General features: G+C 33.1%; 1 long non-coding RNA gene across 1 annotated transcript; it reads right to left on the reverse strand.

The window, feature by feature from the left end:
* Positions 1-1,808: 1,808 nt before the first annotated feature.
* LOC136981334 (uncharacterized) lies at positions 1,809-4,947 on the reverse strand. Its single transcript, XR_010881687.1, has 3 exons — positions 4,869-4,947; positions 2,148-2,218; positions 1,809-2,036 (listed from the first exon to the last, which is right to left on the reverse strand). It is a non-coding gene; the product is annotated as an uncharacterized lncRNA (long non-coding RNA).
* Between the last annotated feature and the right edge of the window lie 2,703 nt (positions 4,948-7,650).

Raw genomic sequence — 7,650 nt, forward strand, 5'->3', positions numbered from 1 at the left:
ACGACCATACAGACGAAAGCGAAAAGCATAGAGCATGAAACGTGCTATGATGCAGAGAGGCGGCCGCATCAGGCGGCACCATAAGGGGGCGGCATAAGCAGCGAAATCAAAATATTTGAACCGTTCAATAATTAAAAATTTTTACGCAATGCTTTTCTATATTATATTGGTTTATGTTATTCCGATATTGATGTATACGATTTATGATTTATTGCACGCCTCTGCCTAAGTGCTTTCGGTACCCTTTGATTTCGGTTTATGCTGCAGGTGTATTGTTGGCCTGCGCTCGCCAAAAGGCTTTTGACGTGACCGCAAAGCTATTGTACGTTGAAGTGGAGACAATACAATGACAAGTTAAGGAAAGGCATATGTCAAAACGGCTGCTAGCTGTCGATTTGATCGATATTCGTTACCTATTTACTAGTAGATGAGCCCGGCGTTGCTCGGGCAAAAAGTAACGATAGCGAAGATTACAATTATTACATTATTTTTATTTACTCAGAATTTTATTAACACTCCCTGTCTCTGTAGCTAATGGGGAAAGAAGTTTTTCCAAATTAAGATTAATAAAACACTACTTAAGAAGTTCAATAAGCCAAGCAAAACTTAGAAATCTATCATTAATTTCTATTGAATCTACATTGGCTACCACTCTAGATTACACGTCCCTAATTAACGAATTTGCTAAAGTTATAAGTGTAAAACTGCAGTAGATTGTTATAGTTGATACTTGATATCATTATTTTAAAGTCATTTATATTTTCAAAATAAAAATAGTATTGGTACAATTCGTGCAGTTTTTTTAAAATCACAATCGTAGGTTATTTTAAAGAAAAACATTTAAGGGGCGGCATTTCGAAGACTTGCATCACACTGAGAAAATCTACGGCACGGCCGTGGTCCCGCTACATCCTTGTCGTTTGTGGTCGAGCATTGTCCTGTTAGAAGATAACTCTTGAGAGTCATGTCATACAACTCCTTGTTGGTGCGCTATTTTTTTGGAAACGAATGAATTATATAACATTATTCACGTTTAGATATCGGTTCTACCGCCATTTTTTATAAATAACAAATTGTGAAAATGTAAATATGGTGCGCGAGTAGATCAAAGATTTACATTTTTAAACTTTAAATATAAACTTTTATAATTAGAAATAAAAATTATTCATTCACTAAACATTAAAACTCTAGAAAAAATTCGAGTACTGTATTTATGAAATGAATAGTAGAAACCGCTTATGTGTGCACGAATCACTTAAAAAATATGTTTTCTTTTGTTATATCTTCACCCAAACTTTATTGTTGGCTGCGCCAGAAATTTGTTTCATATTAAATCATTGGCTGCCTTAATTAGCAGCTTGTGACTTACGAGAATCTTTACTTTGTGCTTTGATTATAAATCTTTTGTTAAATATAGCCTAAATAAATAACAAAACTGCATTTTCTATTGGTTAATGAGTTGTCATTCGCGTTTCGAGAAAAAATAGAATCCGAAACAATAGATACTTAGATTTTATATACAAAACTAAACACCCAAACATGATTATTTTTGAAAATAATTAAATTTAAAAATATTTTCTTTAATTCTCTTTTATAATATAATTCGGTTTTTTTTAATCGAATTTTTCTTCTTAAGTAATATAAGCGAAATGCGTTTGTTTTGATGAGAAATACATAGAAATATTTCAAATTTTATCAATTATAACGAGTTTTCTGTATGAAAATTTAAATTTATAAAAGTGTTTTAATTCATAATTATTATCTTATGAATTTTTGAATCAAATCTTATTTAGAAAGCAAACATGGACTATGTATTTAAACATATTTAATTTGTAGTTCCCCGTACATTTATATTACCATTATTGTTTTCTGATCATTATTTTTCGTAGTCATGTGAAAAATCACTTCGACAGAACGTAGGGATTTCGCATACACATTTGTTATTTTCGCATTTTTCACTTAAGGAGCAGCAATTATTCGTTCCGCCTCCTGCGTATTTTGCTTCCACCATTGAGCTTCCACCATCGAAAAAGTGGCTGAAAAAAATGTTTAAAATTTCTATTAAATTGTAAAATTTATGTATATTATATAAAGTGTGTTTTATGAAATATTTCATGTATCGTTAAACGGGGTGACTGATTACTTACCAATTATCACATTGAAGACAACATAAACGAAAAGATATCCAAAGGTTTTCATCTTCAAAAATTCTTCCCTCCTACAAGCAGGAGAATAATAATAGTGTTAGATTATGTTTCTAGAGCAGTTTGAGGCATTTTACACATCACTATAATCTAACTGTAGTTATTGTGTTTTGTAAGTTATGTTGCGTGCAAATTAAATATAATTAAATAATGTAGATTAACAGACAAAATTAATACTTAATTATTTAGTGCTGAATGTGTTGGAAGGTTAATCAGTAAATCAATTAATCATTTAAACGTACGTATATTTGAATTCTGGGAGATATTTCATCACCAAAAATGGAAGACAGCTTAATGGTCAATCCATGAGGTAGTTAAAGTATACTTTCTGTAAAATTACTTTCATTTCTCTGCCTGCAACTATTAGGTTGGTGCATAATTATCAGGCGTTTTTGTTGACGAATTATTTTTTACAAATAAAAGACAAGTCGCTCCAAAATTTATTAGACGATTACCATTTACTCTGATGTTCCAGAACAAAATTATAGACAGCTGGACCTTCCTTTTTAGGCTACGTAACTGCCTACTCTTTAAAAAGTTCCTTTAAAAAACACAGAAAAACCAATAAAGTTAAAAAATCTTTAAAATTGGTATGGTAATCTTACGACATCTTCTTTAAGTCGTCCTTATCCTGTCAGGATTTCGGCTCTTTTTATCCACTGAGAATTAGCGCTGTTTAATGTAGATTACGCCGAGATATCCCTCTGGTGACGATTATTTGTTAATAAAAATTGCTGTATTGTTTACTTTTTTTAAATATGCTTGTTTTAAATGCTGCTTTCCATCTTCGAAACAAGTTGGAAAGCAGCATAGTCATTTCGCGATCTCAACGAACTTTTCGGCGAAGGAACAATCAGCGAAAGTCGATGCAAGGAATGGTTTGTTCGTTTCAAATCTGGAAGATAAGCCAGGAAGAGGTCGACCATCGGATTTCGACGACCAGGCACTTTTGGCAACCGTGGAAGAGGACGAAAGCTTGACAACTCGAATGCTGGCCGAAGACTTCAATGTGGACCATTCAACCATCGTTCGTCGGGAATAATCATTTAAAAATGTTATTGTTTAATTTTTACGTTTCATTTTTTCATAATAAATATTGTTTAAAAAACGCCTGATAATTATGCACCGACGTAATACTTACAAGTCGTGTTTCTGTCTTGCATGATTGTAGCATTCGAATACAATGTATGCGCATTGATAGCATATATACTTAAACATCATTAGCAAGGTTGCGGCCGAAGTTTTCATCTCTAAAACGTGAATGTCGGCGCTCGACGTCGACATTCACGTTTTAGAGATGGAATCTTTAGCCGCAACCTTGCTAATCGCATGTACACATAAACGTGGAATTACGGTAATATGTACCAGAAATATGTATGTAGGTATTTTCGCTAAAAATCGAGCCCATCAATGACCAAATGGTAAAACCACTGAACACTGGTAATGGGGTGACTTATGACGTGCCGACTAATCGACTGAAGTTGTTGGGTTTTCTTCACGTGTCTGACGACAAACCAGGAGCCAGTTTATCATAAAATTCTTTCAGGATGCAACCTTTTTGGCAAGATCGCTGATATATTATCATGCCGTATTTCCTCGATGCGAGCCGAATTTCAATGTTCGGTCTACTTTATAGAAATCTGGTTAATTGTGCTAGCTAGTATCTGAAGTTCACTTGCAAAAATTCAACAGGAATGTGTGCAATTTTAAGATCGAACGATGAGTTTTCAGAGATTGCGTATTACGTATGGTACATTAACGTAGAGATATTTTAGTCTATTACTTGCCCAAAAAATAAGAATAATACTCAGAAATATTTTCAAATAAAATTTGAGTATTAACTTTTAAAGCTAAATTAAAAATTTTCAGATTGAAATAAGTCATCTCTATTCCACTAGAACATAAGAGAAAACGAGCAATTACTTATTGAAACATTACCACAACATCCGGCTGCAGTTTTTAATCATAGTTTAATTTTAACGTTAATTTAAAAATAAATTTCTGTTTTTGGTTTCGATATTCTTGTATCTAACTCTGTTCTCGAGATTAACGAATGACGGACGGACAGGCGAATGTATAAGTCTGCAATTTGAAAATTACATCCTAATGATAATTTTAAAAATAGATGTTTACTTAAAATGGTAATTATTTTTCTTCAGAGAAACTCTCAAACGTCTGGCGTTTCTAAAGTGAAAGTACAGAATGTGTTTTCCCAATAAAAATGAAACACTCCTTGTTAGCAATAGAAGGATAATTGTTAGTTGGTGTTGTCAGAGCTCAAGACTCAATTGCTAATACTTTGCTTTCATTTTGACAGTGATTAGTAGTGGTTCTTATTGAAAGTATTTTCGATTTGTTGGCAATATTATCTCTTCTCTCGAACCAGAAAGAGAGAACTGTGAGCCTGAAACCTTGAAAGGCAGCGGGGCGAAGGAAGAAACAAGTAAAAGAAAGCTACCAGTGTAGAGGAGAAAAGGTATGAGGAGAAGAAGGAGAAAGAGGAAACACAAACTGCTGTAGCATTGAAAATAGTGAAAAAATAGCATTTAGATTGCCATTGCAAAAAATAAATTATTCTCAAAATCTGTAATAAAGTTATTATCAAAGAGAATTTTTATGAAAACGTTTAAAAGATAAATCGTGGGTGAGAAATTATCTACTTACCGATTGTATACAGTAGACAAACTGGCGAATTCTCATAATGTAAGCATTTTTCTTGAAGTATATATACACAGAACACAGCAAAACACTTAAATGCAATTGGTTAGTATTAATACAAACTTTCTACTTATGAATAAATTGACGAATAGGAAAGTTTCACGATAAAATACTTTTATTATCGATTTATTACTTTAATAGCAATAAATTTTATTATGTAGAATGAACAGTACTGGAATTTATTTATTTATACATCTGGAAAATAACTGAATTAATGATTCTGCCGATAATAAAAAGTAAGAAGTATTTTGAATATTCTTTTGTCATAATCATTAAAAATTTTTTACATATCCATTTATGTCATTACTAAACACTTTAAATCTCTATAGCCTTAATAATACCCAAATTTATGTAAAATCGACGATTTTTACAGTTTTGAGAAGATTACATGCTTTTTCTGAAATTACAAAGTTTGTTGTTTTTCTGACTACAACACAAATTCGTTTTATGGGTGTGACTTCTGTTATAATTAATAAGTAAACAATTGTATAAGAATACTGAATTAATCTAGTTCAGGGATGGCGAACCTATGGCACGGGTGCCCAAAGTGGCACGTAAGAGAAATCATCTGGCACGTAACGTATCATATGATTTCTGTTCTTTTCAATCATCCTTTCTGTTTATCACCTGATCATCCTTTTTTCAATCAGATTTTTTACATTTATTCGAATTAAAGCGTATTCGTTTAATTTCTTTAAATATCATTATTCGAAGTCTAAGACTTTAGCACTCATTAACATCTTTAAAGCTAAGTATGTTTACAATATGGCACGCGGACTCATAAAGGTTCTCCATCCCTGGTCTAGTTTATTTGTCATTATAAACATTAGCAAACAAAATTATCTTTTTGGAAGCAATTTGAACATTCGCTACACGTTTATAACAAACTATTATTGTACGCAATAAAGTTTGTAGCACTCGAAAATGCACAAACAATACGTTTAGAAATGTATTTATTTTTATAAGCTAAGTGTTACATGTGTATTGAAATAAGCTAAGTGTTGCAGCTGTATTTTGTTCGTTTTCCTTTATTCTTCATCCGGCACTGCAGACATTTCTAGAGAAAGTACTGGGCCTAAAAAGTACAAATTTTAAAGCTTTTTAAGGCTTTAAATTTTAAATTTTTAAGGTTCTTTCGTTATTAATGCAGAGCTGACGAAATTTCAAATCGATAGGTCAAAGTTCACAAGACGTTCCCGTACAGCTGTTATACTTTTATCGCTTAATTTTAAGGATAAAATTTCATTTTATTGTTACAAGCAGTGCCTACAAGAATTTACCTATGTTAATGTTTTTTGCATTTCTTTTCGAAGCGTCAAGCATATCTTCACAAAAGAAAAACTTCCAAAGAATAAAAAAATTTTAAGGTTCTTCAAATTATTGTGATTGTTTACATTCCACATAGTTTTGTCTGATTAACAATAGAACAATTCTCTAGAACGATCACGATAAAATGAAAACAAAAAATTTCATGCAAAATTGTCGCCAATGCGGCTGTAAAAGTAAAAGTATTTCCTTTATATGATATATCCAGAAGAAAAAGTATACAGGAAATATTTATTATACTTTCAAGTTAATGCATTATTATTTCTTTTAAATAGTAATTTTAATTGATATTCGCACATTCCTAATCATTTTATGATGTTTTTTAAGGTATATTTGAAATAAATTATTTCAGATATTAAAGTGCTTTACTTTGTATGATTTTATGACAATTTGCTACTTCACATTTATTGTTCAGAATCATAAAATATTTATTGATTTTTCCAGAATTCAATGACTCACCATCATAAACTCATTGTTTATTATACATATTCAGATCATTTTCATAAGTAAATATTTATCAATATAAAATAAATTATACTCTAAATTTATATATATAATTTTAAATATTGAAAAAGATAATTTCTGTATATTGTATATAATGTATACCTTACATAAAAACCAAAATCCTTTTACAACAAGGTTTGTTTTGAAGTCAGTTTCTGTCACAGCAGAGAGCATCGATGGTAACCGCACTTGTGCGCACCAGAAACATATAGTAGTAAAAATAATAATAATAATAATAATAACTCTCCTGTGGTCACTACCTGGTCGTGGTGGGAGAGCCCAGTAATTTTACTGATCCATAGGGCAATGCAGGCTGGAGCACAAGCTCCTGGTAGGGACACCCATGCCAGTAAGGTCTATGAAGAGAAATGAAGCTAAGAGTGACTACACCCACATTCTGTGGTGATATTTATTATGGTAATAACTAGATCAAAGTGTGATACCGGCTCGGACGTCGCCCGGGTTAACAAGGTCCGCGTTCTGGGTTTTTTTTTTTTTTTTTTTTTTTTTTTTTTTTTTAACTCTTTCCGCCCTGTGGGCACTAAGAGGGCCTCTTTTAGTAGGCCCATTATGGGTTCGGCCAGGCCCACAATGGGGCGACCGGGTGGTGAGGGACGGGGCCCGACATATCCGAACGGACCACCCCCGAAAAATTCCTGGGGATTATTCGACCCGTTCGGATTCGATCCCGGGTCCCCCAGAGCGGTAGGCTGCCACCTTTACCGCTCGGCCATCCGGCCGTCCGCGTTCGTGGGTTAGGCAGAGGCTCACGTTCGAAAAATAGGCCACAGTCTCCCTTGGTTACCGGTGGCGAAAGCAGCACCGGCCCAAGCATGGCTACTGCAATGCCCTCAACAGATGTGAGGAACCAACCCAGCCTTGGTGTTTCTGTGGCAAT

Source organism: Centruroides vittatus, unplaced genomic scaffold (assembly GCF_030686945.1).
Source record: "Centruroides vittatus isolate TY-2023 unplaced genomic scaffold, ASM3068694v2 contig_1168, whole genome shotgun sequence".
NCBI lineage: Eukaryota > Metazoa > Arthropoda > Arachnida > Scorpiones > Buthidae > Centruroides > Centruroides vittatus.